The sequence below is a fragment of the Gekko japonicus genome, unplaced genomic scaffold, assembly GCF_001447785.1.
Source record: "Gekko japonicus isolate JY-2015 unplaced genomic scaffold, Gekko_japonicus_V1.1 scaffold2485, whole genome shotgun sequence".
NCBI lineage: Eukaryota > Metazoa > Chordata > Lepidosauria > Squamata > Gekkonidae > Gekko > Gekko japonicus.
This window is the reverse complement of record NW_015162025.1, coordinates 167,669-190,071: the sequence shown is the minus strand read 5'-3', so window position 1 is coordinate 190,071 and position 22,403 is coordinate 167,669. Positions and strand designations below refer to the sequence as shown.

The 22,403-nt window shown below is 43.4% G+C and overlaps 1 protein-coding gene across 3 annotated transcripts in view; it reads right to left on the bottom strand.

Annotated features, from left to right (window-relative positions):
• Window positions 1-22,403, bottom strand: part of BICD2 (bicaudal D homolog 2 (Drosophila)) — a 129,689-nt gene that overhangs the window by 15,410 nt on the left and 91,876 nt on the right. The gene's annotated exons all lie outside the window — the stretch shown is intronic.

The window sequence follows — 22,403 nt, the reverse complement described above, 5'->3', positions numbered from 1 at the left end:
GGATGAGCATCTGTCAGGTACAATTTAAATCTAGAGAAGCCAGCTTTTATGCATCTATGATTTACTACAGCTGTCTGGGAAGCACCATTATCAGAGGATTGAAGGTGAAAACAAAAGACATCGTACAATATAAGCTGCAAGAGCAAGAAAATATACTTGTGACTGCGTACTTCATAAAAGCTTCCTACAGCAAAGAAATAAAACAAGTCCAATTCCGCATTAAGTTTAATAATCAAGGCAACTATATCTTGTCTATGTCACTGAAGCAGCAGCCCAGCCAACACATAGCACAAAAGCCATATTCTTTTCCCACTAAATATTTTTGGCACATTCAGTAGTAAGCCTCATCCAACTTTACTTTGTGCAATGCCCACTTTGTAATCAGACAAATTATGCAGTGTTAATTGATTCTTCAGAACACACCCCAAATACAATGAGGTGCACCCTCCTGCTTGCTCTCCTCTTCTGCTAGTTAAGTATCTCTCAGCTAAACTGCATTTAGTTCCCATTGTTATAGTAACCGCTCTCTCATCTTGGTCTATACTGAATGTGTGAGTGTGTGTGTGTGTGTGGTGGGGAGACTGGCTTTTCCATGAAGCAATGCTAGAGCATGCTTTATGGGGAGCTGCACTCTTGTAACAATTGAAAGGAAGGCATTCTTCCGCATACCATCTTCAGGAACATACTTCCACGGATCAGGAAGGACCAATGCTGCTAGGAAGCAAGGAAAGGCCAGCACTAATGCCCAGAATCCAAGATGCTAGATGAAAGCAAGAACAAGGTTGGAGAATACAAACAGCAACTTTTATGGACCTGGAGGTCTCTATTATGTTAAGAAGCACACAGCTGACAAACTAGGCATCTCAGAAGGAGGCAGCCTAATGATCTAGCAGTGTTAACAAGAAAAAAAACAGGTAAAACAAGCCAATTAGAACAAAATAGGAACATCCCCACAATGAGTGGGGCTCAGCACAAGCAGAAGACTTGGGATCTAAGCCCGTGGTCCCCCCCCCCTTTAGCTAAGCTTTATTTGTCTCTGAGGGGGGAAAGCATACGTTATTCCCAATGTACAGTGAGACGCCGCCAATTGAAATAGTCATACAATTCTCAAACAACACCATCTGCGTTCTCATAGATTCTTATTGGTGCACCTACACTGCAGGCTTAGCAAAACCAAGCATGTATATTGCTAACAATGTCTAATTCTATAATTTTAGGAACTGTGGATGTTTATAAGATGCATGTCCTTTGGATTATTTAAGTGTTAATGGAAAATCACTTCCAACAGTCCTGTGTTACAGTCCTGTGGAAAAACCTGAATGTTTAGACAATGATTGTGTTAATTTCACAACCACTTAGACTACTTCCCTAGAGTTTCTCTCAAAACCCTCCAGGAATAAACAGTATCTATTTTTTAATACACAGCTGCTGTAGTTTTTCTTTTCTTATACTTTTTCAGCAGCTGCCTAATCCTTCTTGTTGCTTTGATTCTATCCCCCTCATACACCCACTGTTTTAATCCAAGTTATTTCTTCTAAGTAAATGCTGGTAGCCTAGTATTTCAATTTATGTCCAAACTGAGATGCATACCTCTAACCTTGAGTCTTCCAGAACCCACACTATTAAACATCTCCTGTTCTGTGAAATGTATTGAAAACTTCCTGTCATGATTGGCCCATGAACAACTACATACAAAATATCCAGTTATTTCTGGAGTGAAGAAGGTAGCTTACATGTATTAGAAAATGGTATACTGACTAACCATTACATTATTGCTAAGACATTCCTTAGGGCAAGTTAAGTGATCTAAATACACACAGTGTGAGGTCCTTGCTTGAAAAAGCAAATTCTCATGTACCAGTCTTTGAAAAGTAGGTTTCCTCACTCCACAAAACACATTATACACAAAGAAACTTTTAGGTAAGGCAGCCAAAGACTTGTGCACACACATGTTTTGAGTGTCCTCAGGCAGGTAGCAACCCAGGAGATGGGCCTTCTTGGTTGTGGTGCCAAAGCTCTGGAACTCTCTCCCAGGGAGATTCATCTGTTCCCCCCCCCCTTTTTGCCATCTTCCACTAGTAAAAAGGTAAAGGTTCCCTTGCTCGAAAGCCAGTCGAATCCAACTCTAGGGTTGCGGTGCTCATCTCCGTTTCAAAGCCGAAGAGCCAGCGCTGTCCGAAGACGTTTCCGTGGTCATGTGGCCGGCATGACTAAACACCAAGGCACACGGAACGCTGTTACCTTCCCACCGAAGTGGTACCTATTTATCTACTTGCAATTTCTTGCTTTCGAACTGCTAGGTTGGCAGGAGCTGGAACTAGAGATGGGAGCTCACTCCGTCATGCGGCACCCGGGTAGGTGAATAGTTTTTTGTCTTGTCTGGCATTCCCTCAGGGATTCCTCATTCCTGACAAATGTTTTAATTGCCTTGTATGTCTTTGTATGTATTTTAGCTCTGTTTTTAATTTTTTTAATGATCTGTGTTTTAGGGGTGGCAGTTCATTTTAATGGTTTTATAACATGATTTTAATATGTATGTTTTAAATTTGTTAGCCACCTTGGTGGCCTTTGTGAGGGCAGAAAGATGGGATACAAATTTTGTAAAATAAATAACACGTTTCATAATGTATCATGCTTTCAGATTCCTGAACCTTTGAGACCTTAAATGGGGCTTCCACTGTTTTGTACAACTGATTTGTGATGAACCCCACAGTAACGGAATGTGCTGTTTGACCTCATTTGTTGTGGGCTGTATTGACTAACAAAAGTCCTGGCGACTTCACTAATATCCCAGTTCTGTATTTTATATCTGAATTTTGGCATGCTCTTCCCTGCCCCGCTCTGCCATGCAAGCTCACATTAAAAATCGGAATCTAAGTACATGATGAAGCAATCTCACAAAGCATCCCTTATACCTAAGTAGCTCGATATGACATCTGCACATTCACATTTACTGATGGTGATTTCCTAATTAGCAGTTTTACTGACTATGATCAAAATCTGTATTTCTGTATTTAAAATCACATATGTACACGTGTGCTCTTCAGAGGAACATTGGGAAATCCCAAGTGACAGGCTGTGCCTCCTTCTTTGTGTGGGGTTAGACGGAGCACACCATTTGTGCTGCTGGAGGGCTAGCTCAAAGCAATGCTGCATGTTGTTACCAATTCTGCTTTCAGAGTCTCCCAGCTGCCATAACTCATCAATACTCTGTGTGCAAAAACAGCCTAGATATGGATTTTGTTCTTTCATACAAAAGAGAAAATATGTTGGGCCTGAGAAACAGAGCCATCTGTTTTTCAAATGCATCTCTATTTGGGTCTTCCTAGACTAACACAATAGAGAACTACGGAAGTACCTATTCAGATGTGAAGACTGAAATTGTCGTTCACAAACTAAGAGACCAAAAGAGAAGGAATTTGGAAACAGTAAAGCTATTTCTGGTCACATATTAGTTCTGCGTGTAATTTGGGTACCACCTTTCTTCCATCACAGAACTCAAGATGGTGCCCACAGAAACTTCATTTTAGAAATGAACCAGAGATTTTAAAAAGATGGTGTGGCTGTTCACAAATGTATATTCAATCTGCAGTGTCGAACAACCATTATATTCTATATGAAGCTGTGAAGTTAATGAATGAAAACTTCTGAACGTCCATCCCTCAACCTTGCCCCAATATGTCCACTTACCTCAGGCACATTTTTGGAACTTGTAAGGGCAAGAAATGAGAGAACAATGGGCTGCACCAGAGATCTCAGTCAAGTCTCAACAATAAAGTTTCTACGTAGAAGGCTAGTCAAAGAAGCCTAATTATAACCTGTCTTTAGTGACTGACAAATCACTGCCCTTCAGGCTGTGGTGGCATCAGTATGGCATACTGCGGATGTAGTGAGGCTGGGCAACACAATGTGCTGTGGCATTTGCAATGCTTTAGAAACAGAAACTTGCTAGCTTTCCACCTATTCTTACCAAACATGGCTGGAGAAAGCAGGACCCTGGGAACTTTGTTATTAATGCTGCAGGGCAGCTAGAATGAGCAAATTCACCTAGTTCCCTTTTGTTACAAGACAGGATGGATTGGAAGAAGAGAGCAGCAGTTTATGCAAGTGGATGGGGAAACTGCCAAGAGCTGCATCATGGACACAACTAACTAGATCTCTTTTGATACACACAGAGACATGGGGGAATTTGAGACAGGCGATAGATTCCGGAAGGGAACCGGTTCTCAAATGGGTTCTGGTCTGTCATTTCAGACAGAACCCGTTTGAGCACCAGTTCCCTTCCGGAATCTATTTGCCATTTCATACACAAATGCTTCAGTCCTGTTTAGGAACCGGGACTGAAGCATTTTACCTGTCATCCACTTCCAAGTGGTCTCCAGTGCCCTCTCCCGGTTCCGATACGCTTTTTCTTGCCTTTTTTCGCCCGCGCGGGCAATCTCCGGCTGTTTTTTTTTTAACGTTCGATTTATAGCGGAATAGCGTTATATCAATCCCATTGGAATGCATGGAGTGTTTTGTTATACTGCTATAGCGCTATAGTGCTATAAATCGACCATTTAAAAAAAATCGATCACCCGCGCGGGAGGAAAACGGCAGGAAAACAAAGCAGTGCAAGTCTGAAATGCCAAACCGCTTCTGATCCGGCTCATTTCCGGTAGGGGCAAGCCCTGTGTGAAATGGCAGCCCTGTACTGGTTCACTTCAAAACGGATGATTGCCAGCTTGAAACCGGGTGAAACTGGGTAATGTGAAATTCCCCATATTTTCTTCAGAATTCTATTATAATGTATACTTGCACACTTCAGAAACTTTTACTTTTTCTCTCCCCCATACCCATTTCCATTCTTTTTAACACTTAAATGTTCCCTCACTGAAATCTGTGTGGTGTTAGATAAAATTTATTCTCTATAGACGTTCCACAGAGAAATTATTTATTAATATGATATACAAAACCCTGCCTTTCAAAATACACTGGAGGAAACGGCTAAGCATAAAAATGTGTACCAAGCAGTTTCCCATGGATTTTTACAGAGAGTTACCATGAATCAGTTCATAAACACGGTGGTGATTACAGACCTCCTGTTCCGCTCTTCAATGAACAGTGATAAGGAACAGGATTTTTTCCCCTGGGGTGGGGAATGGCAAGATGGGTGATTTACAAGACTAAGAATCACACAGGAAACAATCCTTGAACCTCAGTGTCCTGGTACATGCTTTACTTGCACATAAATTATTTTGATATATTGGTACAAATTAAGTCATTGGAAAGGTCTCAGTTCAGATAGCATATGATCATACATTAAACTTTGCCATAACCCCACAACTATGGGAATCAATTTTGTGTTTGAATTCCATACAAAGAATTTGGCTCTAAATATGCTCACCAAATTTCCTTATGTTCTCGTACAATTTGCTTTACCTCCTTCTTGGCCCCCACTGAACACGGGGTTCAAATTCAAAGCACAGATTTAAATCCTCAATGTGCATACCAACTTGCATTCTAATTTCTCAGTTTACAGGCCAAATATTGTTTAGTTTGCACTTCCCTAATCCCTTTCAAATGAAGCATGTGACAGTCGAATTTGAAATTGGAATGCAGGCCTGCGTCCTGAACATGCATGCCAAATGCAATTTCTATATCTCAGTGTTCAAGGAAGCTCTCTCATGCCAACAAACAGAATGTCAAACAGGCAAGATAAATCTCACTCCCCTCAACCAATGAGTTCTGTATGGAAGTGGTGGATATAAAGGAACAGCTAATGGTCATGCTTTGGGAATTCTGAAAATAGCTGTAGGGGAATAAACTGTTTTGTAACAAGTGTTTTAGACTGGAGACACCAACCACAGAAGCATAAGAGCAGCTTTGGTTGTGAACAAAATACGCACAGAAAGGGAATGCAGAAGTATCCTTTGCTTTGTACCTCTTGATGGACAAGAGCACACCTGAAATGTAACTTCTGCTGCTCCCTGCTGTGTATGAACTCCTTGGTATGCACTAGCATCCCCACGGGGAGAGCTGCGGAACTTCTGCTTTGGAACAATGAAAAGGCATAGGGACAAAAATCAGAAAGCATCAGCAGTGAGCTTAAACTGCTCAAAGCCTGCTGCTCCCATAGAAGAACCAGCATGCCCAATGCTCTGGGACTGTATGCAGAAATCATTTATTTATTTATTTAGATTTCTTAACCACCCTTACCCGCTTACGTGGGGATCAGTACAAATCCAGTACAATTCTAAAACCAGTTATAACTACAAAATTCAATATTAAAACGTTCAGCATAAATATTTAAACACTTTAAACAAGATTTAAACAAGATTTAGGATTCAGATTTTCGGGGGGGGGGGGGGGGGGGGGGGGACAGATGTAAGGGAACCGTCGCTAGCTTCAACCGAAGGCCCGGCGGAACATCTCTGCCTTGCATACCCTGCGGAACTTTAATAGATCAGACAGGGCACGGATGTCATTCAGCAGAGAGTTCTACCAGGCTGGGGCCAAGGCTGAGAAAGCCCTGGCTCTAGTCGAGGCCAGCCGGATATCTTTGGGGCCGGAAATGACCAGGAGATTCTTATCTGCTGATCTCAATGCCCTTCAGGGGACATATCAGGAGAGACGGTCCTGAAGATATGTAGGTCCCTGACCATTTAGGGCTTTAAAGGTAAGCACCAAAACCTTGAATCTGATCTGATGCTCCACTGGCAACCAGTGCAGCTCATGCAGCACTGGATGGATATGTGCCCTCCGTGGAGTCCTTGCAAGGAACCGTGCAGCTGCATTTTGTACCAGTTGGACCTTCCGGGTCAGTCCCAAGGGTAGCCCTACAATAAAGCGAGTTAGAATAATCCAGCCTGGAGGTGACCATTGCATGGATTACTGTGGCAAGGTCAGTGCGAGACAGGTAGGGGGGCAGCTGCCTAACTTGGTGCAGTTGGAAAAGTGCCTGCCATACAACATTGGCGATCTGGGCCTCCACAGACCGAGCAGGGTCCAAGATCACCCCCAGGCTCCTGATGGTATATTGCCGGTGTCAGAGGCACCCCATCAAGGGCTGGGAGTTGACTCCCCAATCCTGAATCCCCCCACCACTACAGAAGCTCCGTCTTAGCTGGATTCAGCTTCAACTGGCTTTGCTTCAACCAACCCACCACGGCCTCCAGCCCCTCGGCTAGATTTTTGGGGGCAGAGTCTGGGCGGCCGCCCATCAGCAGGTAGAGCTGGGTGTCATCAGCATATTGGTGACACCCAAGCCCAAAACTCCAAGCTGGCTGGGCGAGAGGGCACATATAGATATTAGACAACGTTGGGAAGAGAATCACCCCCTGGGGCACCCCACATATTAGTAGGTGTCTAGTTGACATCTCTCCTCCTATCGCCACCCTCTGTCCCCGATCATGGATAAACGAGATCAGCCACTTCAAGACTGACCCGCGAACTTCTACATTGGCAAGGCGGTGCATTAAAAGATCATGATTGACCATGTCAAATGCTGCTGTAAGATCGAATAGTATCAGCAGCACTGACCCACCACGATCCAGCTGCCTATGGAGGTCGTCCATGAGGGCGACTAATGCCATCTCCATCCCATGGTCGGGGCAGAAACCAGATTGGAATGGGTCTATTGCCGATGTTTCATCCAGGAAACTCTGGAGCTGCTTGGCAACTGCTCTTTCAATTACCTTACCCAGAAACTAGAAATATTAACATTGACAGCTGCTATTATGTTCTGGAGCATAAACTGTGATCAGAATTTGCACCTCAGCTTTAATATCCAGTAATGACGCCTGCTCCTTGGGAGGAAAGCGATGGCGAACCTAAACAGCATGATAAAAAGTAGAGACATCACCCTGCCAACAAAAGTCAAAGCAATGGTGTTCCCAGTAGTCATGTATGGCTGCGAGAGTTGGACTATAAGGAAGGCCGAGCGCTGAAGAATAGATTCTTTTGAACTATGGTGCTGGAGAAGACTCTTGAGAGTCCCTTGGACTGCAAGAAGATCAAATCAGTCAATCCTAAAAGAAATCAACCCTGACTGTTCCCTGGAAGGCCAGATAATGAAACTGAAGCTCAAATACTTTGGCCACCAAATGAGAAGGGAGCACTCACTGGAGAAGACCCTGATGCTGGGAAAGATTGAAGGACAAAGAAGACGGGGATGGCAAAGGATGAGATGGTTAGACAGTGTCATAGATGCAACGAACATGAAATTGAGCCAACTTCAGAGGACGGCAGAAGACAGGAGGGCCTGGCGGAAGCTGGTCCATGGGGTCGCGAAGAGTCAGACTCAACTGTGTGACTGAACAACAACAACAAAATGAAAATGTCTGAGGATCAAAATTCACACTGTCCATATGACTGGTTACCTGTGTACCTATTGCACCACTTTACCACCACTTCACCAGCTCCAGCCGGGAGGGTGGGATAAATATCTGAAAAATAAATAAATAAACCTGTTCTAAAAAGGAGACAGAAGCTTATGCGTTTATCAGTGGAAGTACATCTTATCTTGGCACCCATACATTTCCCAAACATGCATTTGCTGCTTATTGGTAATGTGAAGCTGTTAGGGGAGACCTGGTGGGTAGTTCTTGAGTAGTTCTATATAGAGGACCAGCTGGAAGAAAACTGAAAAAGCACCGCAATGCTCCCTCTAAGGTGTGGAGTCTTTTTTTTTTTTAAGTACCCAAGGGTACACTTTTATTACTTTTCTTTATACACTACAGACATATATAAAAAACAACAACATATAACTACCACCAACAAACATTAAACATATAGCAGGAGGCTTATTCCATCTTCAAATCTCATTATCTATTTTACTAGCTTATCTTTTCTGCGTACTCAAATTCCATCAGGTTATTATGCTTATATTATACCAGTCATAAAATCTCTTCCAAGTTTTTTGAAACGTCCATTCCATTCCAGCTCTCATCTCCATTGTCAATTTATCATTCTCAGCCATTTCAAACAGCTTATTCACATATTCTTGTTTCGTTGGAGTCTCCATTGTTTCCCAATATTTAGCATATAAAATCCTTGCAGCTGTTGACAAATAAACAATCAAATACCTATCTGCTTAATCAAAGTCTTTCGGAAATATATTCAATAACAATATCTCTGGAGTAAATGGGACCTTAGTTCTTGTAATTTTTTGCATTATTTCATGTACCCATCTCCAAAACCTTTTTGTAACATCACATAGCCACCACATATGATAGAATGAACCAGTCTTATTCTTACATTTCCAACATTTATCTTACATTTCCAACATTTATCTGAGCGTTTTGTTTAGCTAGTCTATCCGGTGTAATATACCATAAAACATCTTATACATATTCTCTTTATATGATACAGCATTAGTCAATTTAAGGTGTGGAGTCTAGTGAGCAAAAATTCTACTTTGTGAGCTACTGGCATTAAAGTTGTGAGCAAGCGATTTGGCTGCTGCATGAATTAGTTTGCTCCAGGGCCATCCTTCCTGAGCTGCAACAAAAATCTGTGAGCTGGAGGCTAAAAAACTGTGAATTAGCTCACATTAACGCAGCTTAGAGGGAACACTGCTTGTGAGTCTCTGAAAGGAGATTTCCTAATTGGTCTCACCATCTGATTGGAAGCAGAAGTGTGTAGTTGTGTGCCTTCATAAGGCAGTAATCTTGCTATGGCAATAATGTTAAGTTTCCCCTTTGATTAACTGTTCTGAGACTACCATACATTAAGTCTAAACTTTTATTGTATACAGACCTATGGCTGCCTGGACACTATGAGGTTATGAACCTAAATGGATCTATCAACAAATCTGTCTGCTTAGAGGTATATGTAAGGGATGTCCCCTTTCTCCTTAGTTCTTTGGATTTTAAGCCTCAGTTTAGCTTAATTTAATATCTGGGACTCCCATTTAGATCCATCTGATTTAATTGAATATATGCAGGTGACGTGGCAGTCATAAGTAGTAGCCACACGAGTTCTCTAGAAATGCTTCTTGCATCTTTGTGGAAATTTGATGATATGACAGTACTTAAAATAAACCAGAAGAAAATAGAATTTATGAGCTGCAATCTCACACAAAAAGAATGTTGGTCTTTTGATCAAACATAAACCTAGCCATCTAGGAATACACTTCGCACATAATAACAGAGACATGACACAGTGTTCAAACAAATTAATTGTGAAATAGAGCTATCTTAGATTACCCTACCAATGAATGGTATTGGCAGTAATCATATATATTCTCCCCGCCTTCCAAAAAAATCAATATTCTACTGCAAAACATACCAATACCAAGCTGTCTCTGTAAAGGACCTGAATGGGCAATGAGAAATAAATGCCTTTACTTGGAAAAGAAAGTATGCTAGAATAGCCTGCAATATCATTGTCACAAAGAAGGATGCCTACGAGTCCCTGATACATCTTTACATTGTTGAATCAACTGTTTAAACAGGATAAGAGAACAGTATCATAACCCAATCAATTTAAAACAAGCCTTTTGTAAGATACCATTATACAAAATGGTAAGAGAAACTACTCATCTTGAACAGACATCATCTTGTCCTCATTCCTTCTGGGAGGGGACTGATGGGGACAATGGAGGTGGGGAGCTAATGGCTATACTATGTGCATCCAACAAACAGAGTCAAGTATGCAGCTGGACGAGGGTTGCCAGGCCCCTGCCATGGGTGGGGAATCTCCTGCTGCCAGGCCATGTCCCCATGATCATCTGCCCGGGGTGTGGGGGGAGGGAGACTTACTTGCAGTGGGGAAGGCCTATTCCTGTGTCTCAGCCATGACATTGGCAGCAAAAAGAGCCCTGGGTTGTTGTGGCCACAAACATATCAACATCACTTCCAGAGCACACTGGAAGCAATGTCATTGTTGCAAGCAATGCAGCTCCGGTATCTGGGCAAAAACAGATTCTACCATACAATTGTTGCCCAATACCAGAGCATCACCACAACATGCACCAGAACTGGTGCTGCCACATCGCCAGCAAGCCCCCTCCCACCCCCACCAGTTTTCAAGGGGTAGCTGGCAACCCTGAGCAGGAGCTTTGTTCCATGGTGACACTGCAGTTTTTACTTCCTTAAATACATGTCACCAGCTTTAAAGCCTCAGTGCAGGGATTCTCAAATATTTACAACTCGGCTCCCTTTCTAAACTCATCTTAGCTCCCCTGGCAAACTACACCAGATAAAACTGAAACACAATCCTGGATTTTCCTGATACATTTTTTAGTTTATCTACTTCTATGTGCATCACTTTCCTTTTTTCTCCAAGATTAGTTTCAGTAGTCTTGTCTATTTAGCAATGGGGAGAAAAAAGGAATCTCAAGGGTTGCAGGAACACAAGCTTGCAAATGAACTGTTTATAAACTGACAGCTCAGTGGCAGTTGTCCCCAGGACAGTAGAAGTTTCTCATTAATTATTTGTGCTTCCTGTCAGGCCCATCATTTGCTTCTTATCCCATTTCCTCCTTCCTGCTAACAGGGCTCCATAACCTCAGAAATAGCCCTGGGTCATTTTGTTATTTAATGAGCTTGGAAAGGAGTCACTAAAGAAAAAGAAAAAAACACCAAGCATATAGCAATGCTGTTTCAAAATATCCTGAAAGGCCCCCTTCTGCTCTGGAACAATAACAACCCTTCAGCTTTTATTTATTTATTTATTTATTTATTTAAATTTATAACCCGCCCTCCCCATGAACGGGCTCAGGGCGGCGTACAGATGGGGCCAATGCCCAATACATAAAACATTAAAACTGCATTTAAAAACATTCAATACAACATAAGTGCTCTCCACAATAACTAACAAGGGAACAGATGACGTCATCAGGATAGTATCCTTAGTGGCCAGAGCTCCATGCAGTACCACCATTTTAGCACTCACGGCGAGTTGGTAATAATGGGCTAGGACAGACAGTAATAGTCGTAGACAGATGGTAACAGCCGTGGCGGCTCCTACTCAAACGCCTGGAGGAAGAGCTCTGTCTTACAGGCCCTGCAGAACTGTGCAAGGTCCCGCAGGGCCTGGATCTCCTCTGGGAGCTCATTCCACCAGATAGGAGCCGCCACTGAAAAAGCCCTAGCCCTAGTCACCGCTAATCTGGCCTCCTTGGGACCTGGAACCACCAGGAGATGTTTAGTCCCGAACCGTAGTGCTCGTTGGGGAACATATGGGACAGGCGGTCCCGTAGTTATGTTGGACCCTGGCCATCTAGGGCTTTAAAGGTAAGAACCAGCACTTTGAAGCGAATCCAGTATGCTATCAGCAGCCAGTGCAGCACTTTCAGCAGAGGCTGGATGTGTGCCCCCCTAGGAAGGCCCATCAACAGCCTGGCTGCAGCATTCTGCACCAGCTGCAGCTTCTGGATTTGCGACAAAGGCAGCCCCATGTAGAGAGTGTTACAATGGTCTAGCCTCGAGGTGACTGTCGCATGGATCACTGTGGCTAGGTCGTCGCAGTCGAGAAAGGGAACCAACTGCCGAGCCAGCCAAAGCTTCATGCAAGCCTTTCAAATGTTTATTATATCAAGTGTTATTATTATGTTATTATCATATTAATAGCTATAACCTAAATTGGTAGTGCTAATAGTTTGTAACTTCAGAAAAACCTTTTCACCTTCTTTGACAAGGAATGCCTGCATGCTGGCCACAATCTCCCAGTACAAAAAGTAGGAGGTTGCATTTGGCAGAACCAAACAGAAAACCCCCCCGGAAAATACCTTATCGATATTTTGGGGGTATTACTTAAGCCGAATACGGATTAGAGATCTGTACTCAGCTACTGGTATAGCTGAGCCCGAAAAAAGCTGATAATGGGCTTTTTTTTTTTTTTTTTTTAAGTGTGATCAGCTATACTGAGCCAGCTCCAGCTGAGGTGGCACGGAGCTCTCACGGGGCTGCACTGCGTGAGTGAACCGATCCTGCAGGAACAACTCTCCACTCAGACTCTGCTGGGCTGCCCAGTTAAAACTGAACTGCCCAACAGATCAACACAGGATCAACTTTTGTGTGGGAGCTCAGTTGACAGCTCTGTGCTGCCTTGGCTGGGACTGGCCAACCCAGGATGGCACAGGTGGGGAGGGGCAAGAACTGACACGTCCATGTCACCTTGGCTCGGGCTGGCTGGCTCCTCTTTCCTGCTCAGCCACAAAGAGGAGTCAGCCCAGGATCACAAAGGGCGGTGTGGAGGTGATGGCTCCACGCCACTTCAGCTGATGCCCTCCCCCTTACACAAAGCGAAATCACCCTTAAACTTTGAAATCATATGGTATGGAAACTAGATGATGAGTAAGGATGTTTGCTGAGAAAAAAAATGTTATCATTTTGGATCTAGGCTTGGGGGGAGATTTTCACCATGATTGCTTATTTTGGGATAGGACATTACCAGTTCCAGATTCAATTCTGTGTGGTTTTTCAGGTTCCAAAGTTCAGAACTATTATTTTCAGTGAGGAATGTATACAGGGGTCTAAGGTAGCTGTTTATGAAGTTAATGACACCAAATTTGCACAAATTGCACAAAATCCAAAACAGAAAGGGCAAGAAAAAGCTTCAATAAAGAAAAACCCGGTAACCAAGAAGGTTGACAAAAGATCTAGTAACAGAATAATATTAATGGGTTACATATGTTAAATTAACAAAGCTTTAATGCATAACAAATAGTGAAAATTCATTAAAACCAAACGTGTTTCGGTCACTAAGCCTTCCTCAATAGTACACATTATTAAAATACACACCATAAAGTAAATACAAAATACAACATTTCTGACCTAAGTTTTAAAACACAAGAAGTAGGGCTAATTCATTAACTAGGTAAGTCCTGCTTCATTATTGGAATAGATTAGGACCATCCAAATTAATTTTTCAGATTGTGGTTGCTGCTGGTCCAAATATTTCTATAAGCAAGGTCAGAATGAACCATAGCTCTATGGTGTATATACATTCAGCAAGCAAAATATGTCAGTTTGCACAATACCAACTTTGTACAAAACACCGCCCTCCCTCTAATCTAAAGATTTTACATTTCAAGCAGATGAACAAAGGGGTTCAATTTTACAGACCCTCAGAGTAGATGACTCTCTATGCAGCTGCACTTCTCTCTACCGAGTCCAAAAATGGCAGTCAAGCAGCAGCCTTGTAGGACTGGAGATCTCTAGCTGGCCGCAGCATTAAATAAAACCACAAAACCACCACTGGTCACATTCATTGTATTTCCCTACTCTTACAGTGACTGACAATAAAAAAATGTACTTTTCATGTTAAAACTCTGCATTTGCTATCCTTCCCTGTTGTGTTTTGTTTCCTTTCACAAAATGAAAGTGGCTTCCTTTGCAATGCCCCCTCCCCCTATTTCTTCCCATTAAAAAGGTAAAGGTTCCCTTGCTCGAAAGCCAGTCGAATCCAACTCTAGGGTTGCAGTGCTCATCTCCGTTTCAAAGCCGAAGAGCCAGCACTGTCTGAAGACGTTTCCGTGGTCATGTGGCCGGCATGACTAAACACCAAGGCGCACGGAATGCTGTTACCTTCTCACCGAAGTGGTACCTATTTTTCTATTTGCAATTTCTTGCTTTCAAACTGCTAGGTTGGCAGGAGCTGGAACTAGAGATGGGAGCTCACTCCGTCTTGCGGCACCCGGGTCTCAAACTGCTGAACTACTGACCTTCCACAGCCTGCAGTTCAGCGTCTTAACCACTTGAGCCACCGCAGCTTCTTCCCATTGGTCTGCCATTATTACCTATGGGAGAGCTAAAGTGGCTGTTTTTCAACCAAATAATACCAAAAGTGCAGCAGAGTGAGTACTTCCTGACCACTAAACAAACCCCAAGTTTCATGTTAACTGGACCAAGGAGTCAAATTATATAAACCTCTGAACAAGCTGGCCCCAGCCATTGTAATTGTACGTTTGTTATTCCCTATGAGGGAATTACCAGGGGGCTAAATTGAAGCAGTAAATGCTGCCTGTCCCCTAAAGAACCCCCATATTTCAAGCATGGGGTCAAACTCTACTGGGCACTGAACAAGGTGCCCCCAGCTCTCTGTTTTCCCAACCATAGTACTTGCATAAGGGCTCCACTGCCAAAAAAGGAGAGAGAGAGAACTGCAGCTTTCTGTTGCTCATCTCCAAAGGCAAATTGCTAGAAGTACTGTACACTCTTACCCTGCAAGGATCCAACTGGAAGGAAGAAATGCCATTACCCAAGAAATCAGTAGAATTAAAGAAAAACATGAGTGCATGCTGTGGCCAACTAGTAGTACCCAAAGAAGAAAAACAACACAGATTGTTCCAGGAGGGGATTTTGTGATACTCTAAGAATCTCAGATTTGTGTTCCCATTCCAGAAAATCATGGTAATAACCTGAATCAGCAATTTCTGTGTTTATGTTCATTTTGGGAGTTTCACTACACCTGCCCCTAAAGTTGACTAGATTGAGAATGTGTAATTGTACTCATTTCTCTGACCCTCAAATTCTATGGCAATCAACTAGGCAAAATAAGGTGGATGGGATGAAATTTGTTGAATCATCTGGTGCTCAGACAGGTTGACTGCCTTGCCAACCTTTTAGGTTATTTCCTTCCTGCATTGCAAGGGGGGGTTGCATACATGATATAACACACACACACCCTACCTCACGTAAGCCATCTGTCTAATGGCCATCTAAGGCAACTTGAAGAATTTATATAATATGTTGTTGTTGTTGTTCAGTCGCACAGTCGAGTCCGACTCTTTGCGACCCCATGGACCAGCTCCCTCCAGGCCTTCCGGTCTTCCGCCATCCTCTGAAGTTTGCTCAACTTCATGTTCGTTGCATCGATGACACTGTCTAACCATCTCATCCTTTGCCGTCCCCGTCTTCTTTGACCTTCAATCTTTCCCAGCATCAGGGTCTTCTCCAGTGAGTGCTCCCTTCTCATTTGGTGGCCAAAGTATTTTAGCTTCAGTTTCATTATCTGGCCTTCCAGGGAACAGTCAGGGTTGATTTCTTTGAGGATTGACTGATTTGTTCTTCTTGCAGTCCAAGGGACTCTCAAGAGTCTTCTCCAGCACCATAGTTCAAAAGAATCTATTCTTCTGCGCTCGGCCTTCCTTATAGTCCAACTCTCGCAGCCATACATGACTACTGGGAATACCATTGCTTTGACCATGCGGACTTTTGTTGGCAGGGTGATGTCTCTACTTTTTATCATGCTGTTTAGGTTCGCCATCGCTTTCCTCCCAAGGAGCAGGCGTCTTTTAATTTCATGACTGCTGTCACAGTCTGCGGTGATCTGGGATCCCAGGAACGTGAAGTCTGTCACTACTTCCACGACTTCCCCTTCTATTTGCCAAGAAGTCATGGGGCCGGATGCCATGATCTTAGTTTTTTTTATGTTGAGCTTCAAGCCCACTTTTGCGCTCTCCTCTTTTACCCTGAGCAAGAGGCTCTTGAGGTCCTCTTCACTTTCTGCCATCAGAGTGGTATCGTCTGCATATCTGAGGTTGTTGATCTTTTCCCCCGCAATCTTAATTCCTGCTTGTGATTCATCTAGGCCAGCATTTCGCATGATGTACTCTGCATATATATTAAATAAGCAAGGCGACAATATACATCCTTGTCGTACTCCTTTTCCTATGCGAAACCAATCAGTTGTTCCATATCCGGTTCTAACTGTATATAATATAATACAATATAAATAACAAACCAATAAAAATCCAGTATGTGGGGAAAGAAACAATATGAACAACCAAAAGCTTGATCATATATATCTCTAGTTTTATTTATAATGCAGTTTCTTTAATCTTGATGTTGTTTTGAATATTGCAAACAAAAAAGAGGGACTATATATTTTTAAAAGAACAGTGTTTAAGTTTTGTTATTTTAAACACGTGTCTGTGGAGCAAAATCTATCATTGTGTCTTTTAAACCCCCAGCAACAATAGTTCATATTAAGTTCTCACAAGAAGACCTGGAAGGAAAACACGTCTTTTGGGGTGGACAACAGTAAGCATTACATTTCAGAAACTTCTCCTAGTGTCTGAATCTAGCAGCTGTAACCACTAACATAACATGAATGTTAAAATTAATGTAATTTAATCAGTAAACAAACTTTTGAAACATCATGCTACTTATACTTAAGTATTTGGCTGTTCGGTATTTATTTATGACGTCCTTCATCCTTTATAACCACCCCCACCATTGCAAAATGTCTGGCTGCAGCTTGTGATTCATTTTTCTATAGCACCTAAACTACAGCAGCCTGAAGGTCAAAATGAAAGTCACAGCCAACCATGATTTTTTTTTAAAAGGACATTAGCCTACCAGAATGCAGATTAGGGTCATATAATGGTTTTAATTAAAAGTTCAGAGATGAGAAAGATCTTCAGCCATGCGTGGTAAGAGCATTAATTTTCAAACAATAGCACATATGGTCAGAGAATAAACTTTAAGACGCTTGGGTAACAGAGTTATAAAATCATAACATTAAGCACGATCTGATGCATGAACTTTAAAACCTGTATTTTCAAAATCGTGCGTTTAAAAATCAAATCATACTTCGAATGTCTGCATCACTTGCAGGCTGCAGCTCTTTAACATCCTTGGTTTGAATATATCAATGCACAACAACAATGGAGGAAATCAGGAACAGATGCCTTCTTAAATAATATGCAGAGTGAACCAGCCCAGATTTCCATCACAATTCATCATCTCTGAAATGCTTTTTCATTATTGGCACTCAAAGGGCGGCAAATGATAAATGCTAGTTTCTTACTGAGCAAACCACTAAATTCTTATAAGTATTCTGGAATAAAAAGAGATGGTAAGAGCAAACTGTCAGTTTAAAATCAAGTTCAATGAAGATAAAAGGTGGGAAGGCCAACAGCTGCCATCTGCAACAGTCCCCAGTATGCTGACACAGCACCCAGCAGTAGGCTCAGATCTGATTCTTCTGATCCCAACCAACTGAACTTCCTTGCAACAAACAAAAGAAACGCAATTACTGTGCCCATTTATCTTGCCTCTTCAGGATGCCTGAAGTCAAAAACTGGGCGAGGACAAAATGTTGACCTTCCCCATTTGTGCAATACACTGAGGAGGAAGGACCCACAAACCAAATTATTTGAGATACATTTGAAGATCTATTTTTAGCTTGTTGGGGACCAGTGGACGCTTCAAAAGTGCTGTATTTAATTTTATGGGAGGCGGACCTGATCTGCACTTACACAGGAAACCCCTGAGCTCTCAGCCACTCTTAAAAAGGTAAAGGTTCCCTTGCTCGAAAGCCAGTCGAATCCGACTCTAGGGTTGCGGTGCTCATCTCCGTTTCAAAGCCGAAGAGCCAGCGCTGTATGAAGACGTTTCCGTGGTCATGTGGCCGGCATGACTAAACACCAAGGCGCACGGAATGCTGTTACCTTCCCACCGAAGTGGTACCTATTTATCTACTTGCAATTTCTTGCTTTTGAACTGCTAGGTTGGCAGGAGCTGGAACTAGAGACGGGAGCTCACCCTGTCTTGCGGCATCCGGGTCTTGAACTGCTGAACTACTGACCTTCCACAGCCTGCAGTTCAGCGTCTTAACCACTCGAGCCACCGCAGCCACTCTTAGGAAGAGTATAAAGGAAGAGTATACGATAAAGGAGAGCCCTGGCTGATAAATGCAAGCACCTTTGAAGTTTTTAACTGCAGCCCTGTTCACAAGTTACACTCAACATACGTACAGCCTAGCCCTGTGCAGACAACCCATTCACACCAGTGACTCACTGTGCAGGAAGGAGAACGGGCACGAGCATGCTGTCCCCATCCTCTGCCACCACATGGCTGCCGAGAGTCATAGGTACTCTGCAAATGCCCTAGAGACCCTCCCATGATCAGCAAAGTTTGGAAAGCAGCAGCGCTGATCGTGGAGGGGGCACATGCACAGGGCAAGCAACTCAGCGATCGCAAGAAAGAGGGGCCAGAGTGATGCTGCCCACTTTCCTCCCCCACACTGTGAGTCAACACACGATGGGTCTGCACAGAAAAAGCTTTCTTTAGTGTCACACTGGGTGCTGGGAGATGCAGGTTCAAATCCCCACTCTGTCATGAAAGCTTGCTGGGAGAGCTTGGGCCAATGACATGGGTTGATTGTGCAGACAAAATGGAAGAGAGGAGAATGATGTAAGCTGCTTTGGGTCCCCATTGGGGAGAAAAGCGGGGTATAAACGAAGAAAATAAGGAATTATAAATGTAATATTACAAGTAAACAATATACTTGCATTGTGTAATCCTCACGCATAAACAGCTAAACATGTGGTTTAAACCCCACATTTAACCACAGCTGGTCGACTGCTTCATTTGTACAGTGACCATGCACTGCTTCTTGCTTACAAACAGATGCTTACAAACATTCATGCAGAGTGTATATGTGTTCACTGTAAAATGTGAACAGGGCTCCTTTAACGTCAGGCCTTATCACCAAGTGGCCCCTGACATTTGGTGTAAAAAATGCAGCTTGCATTAAAGGGGTGTGTGGTTGCCAGCTTCTAGGTGCATAGCTGCTACTCCTGCAGACGAGGAATTTTTGTTCTCCTGAAGCTTTTCATACAAACGACTGGTGGACTCAGGCCTGTAGCTAGCGTGGGGCCCCTGGGGCCCAATCCCCCGGCGATTTTAATGGGGGGCCCTTCCCCGATCCTTGCTCCCCCTCCCTCCCCGAGCATGCCTCTGTGCGGCGGCAGGGCCGGCAGCCTTGACGGGCGCTGCTTCTCGCTGCAGGCAGGAGAGAAGAATGAGGAAGTGGTGGTGGCACAAGCAGCAGCAGCCGCCCTAGAGGGGCGTGTGAGCGAGCCAGTGAGGATGGGCAACCAGCCCAGGCGACCCGAGGAGTCGGAGCCAGGTCTGTGGGAGGGCGAGGGGTGGCAGCTGAGCCTGGTCTCGCCTTGTGTGCCTGCCGGGGACTCCCTGGCTTGTTGCATTCTTCAGCTGGCCGCTTCCCCTTTGCGCCCAGGGCGGAGCCACCCCCTGGCTTGGCAGACACCCTCCTCGAGCCCGGGCCATGCCGCAGCAGGCAACAAGAAGCCAGGCGGAGGTTTGGGGATGAGCAGGGCGCTTGCTGGTGGCCAGTCACGGAGAAAGGTGGAGAGAGAGAGCGCCCCGGCGCGCCCGCAAGACCCGAGGGCTCATCCACGATGCCAGGGCTGTCCCTACTGTTGGTGGCGGCACTCTCCTCCCCCTCGGTCACAGCCGGGGCTGCCTTAGGAGTCCCAGCAACTAAATCAAAGTTGCTGGGACTCCCCAAAAACTCCTTAGCTATGGGGCTGGGTGGACTTTATTCAGAGTTTTTCCTTTGTATCAAGTACTTTTTGATCCTAGCTCTTTACGAATATATAAAGGTGTTTGTTGAACGTGATAAGAATTTGAACTGTTTGAGTTGATTTGTACAATATAATCTCTCCGCTTGTATTTGTAATTTATCCACTGAGTGTTTTTACATGGATACAAACTTCTAGGAAGTAGCTGGAGATCTCCTGGGATTCCAACTGCTTTCCTGGTGACAGAGATCAGTTCACCTGGAGAAAACGGTCACTTTGGAAGGTGAAGTTTATGGCATTATCCCCAACTGAAGTCCTTCCCCTCCCTAAACCCCGACCTCCTCAGGCTCTAACCCCCAAGTCTCCCGGTATTTCCAAACATGGAGCTGGCAACACTGAGGGAGTGGTTTTATGTACACAAGTGAAGCTGATCCTGAAATCACACTTTTAGGAAAAAATATTTGTGTCCCAAAAGAATTCAGCATCCCCAAATCTACCTATTTTGTAGGAGATACTCTGTAACAACATTTTTTAAAAATATGTTGTAGTAGAATGGTATAAGAACATTAATTCCCCTTTTCCATGAAAAAGTGCCCTTAGAAAATTCTAAAAATTACCAAAAACTGTGATCAGTTACCATTGTACCAAGTACGCTTTCGTTTTTAGCACTCCAGGCATGTCGGGGTGCCCAAATGTTGCATAAAAACAGAATATGTTTTTGTTTAGTTAAAATCTTTCCGTCTACCTTCTGACTACAGTTACCAAGGCAGTTTGCAAAGTTTTAAAATACACACTGCAGTAACACAAACGTTTCAGGTTTGCCTCAGCTGCTGTTGCTATCTCCTAAGAGCCCTATTATATCACTTTACTTTCCTAAACACTGCAACAAAATGTTATTTTTGCAGGCCATATCACAAAACACATTCCAGACACACAGAATGGCAGTTGCATAATCTCACTCCCACTTACTTCTATTTCATGCTCACAAAAAGTCAATTCTCATACAAATTCTCAGGCTGATATCCTTAGGCCCCTCCACTTCATGAAGCAACTGCAATTTTGGACCTGTATGTAGGAGTCACAGATCTGAGGGTCTGTTTGACCATAACTGACAGAGAACATATAAGGACATCCCCATACAGGCCATCTAGACCAACCCCCTGCTCAATGCAGGAGCAACCTAGAGCATCCCTCACAAATGTTGTCCATCTGCTGCTTAAAGACCGCCAATGAGGGGAAACTCTGAAAATAGATTTCAAGCAAGCAACCAGGTACGTAATATAACGATGAGCTTAAATTATATTATTGCAAAACCTTCAGCCTGAGTGTTGAATGGGTACTTGGTGACATCTTCCCCTTTACGGAGAGAGGCTAATCTCCCTTCCACTGATTATTTACCCAATAGTCATGTAGGTAACAATGTTATCTGCTAAGCAAAGTTCCCATTTGAAACAAACTTAGAACTCTTGTCAAAAGTTAGTTAAGCAGGAACTCTGACTACATAACGCTTACCCAAACCAAAGCAAGCAACAGGAATTCTGCTCCAGGGGGAACGGCTGAAGGAAGGTATGCATGTAACTGCTCCTAACTGCATGGATAAGCAACCACTCTCCAAAACAGATTTGAATGGGATTGTGTGGGGGAACCTTGAAAGTGTTTATGTGGACATTTATAATCTGTCGAAGGGCAAGTCTGGTACTTTATTTAGGCTCCATAACTGTGCAGGTCCTGGTTTGAATAAAGGATGCTGTGCATCCCATGTTGTCATTCCTGCCATCTGTTAAGAAGAACAAAGGATGATGTATTTAAAACAACTACCCCTTAAATCCCAGTACTGGTCTTTTGGGCCAGTAAATTTCACTATGCTTATGCACAATGCACAATGAGTACACAATGCACAATGCGTAAACTGAAGTTGTGGTTTAAGTGTCTTCAGAATTCATCTCTGTGGCCCATTCATATCTTTAACTGTATATTTCATTCCCCCCCCCCCCCCACATCTGGGCTAATTTTTCTTCACTTTGAATCCAGAGGTTAACTATGAAGAATGGTTTCTTAATAATACCAACAATACCTTAATCTTAATTTCTCTCTCTCTCTCTCTCTCTCTCTCTCTCTCTCTCTCTCTCTCTCTCTCTCACAC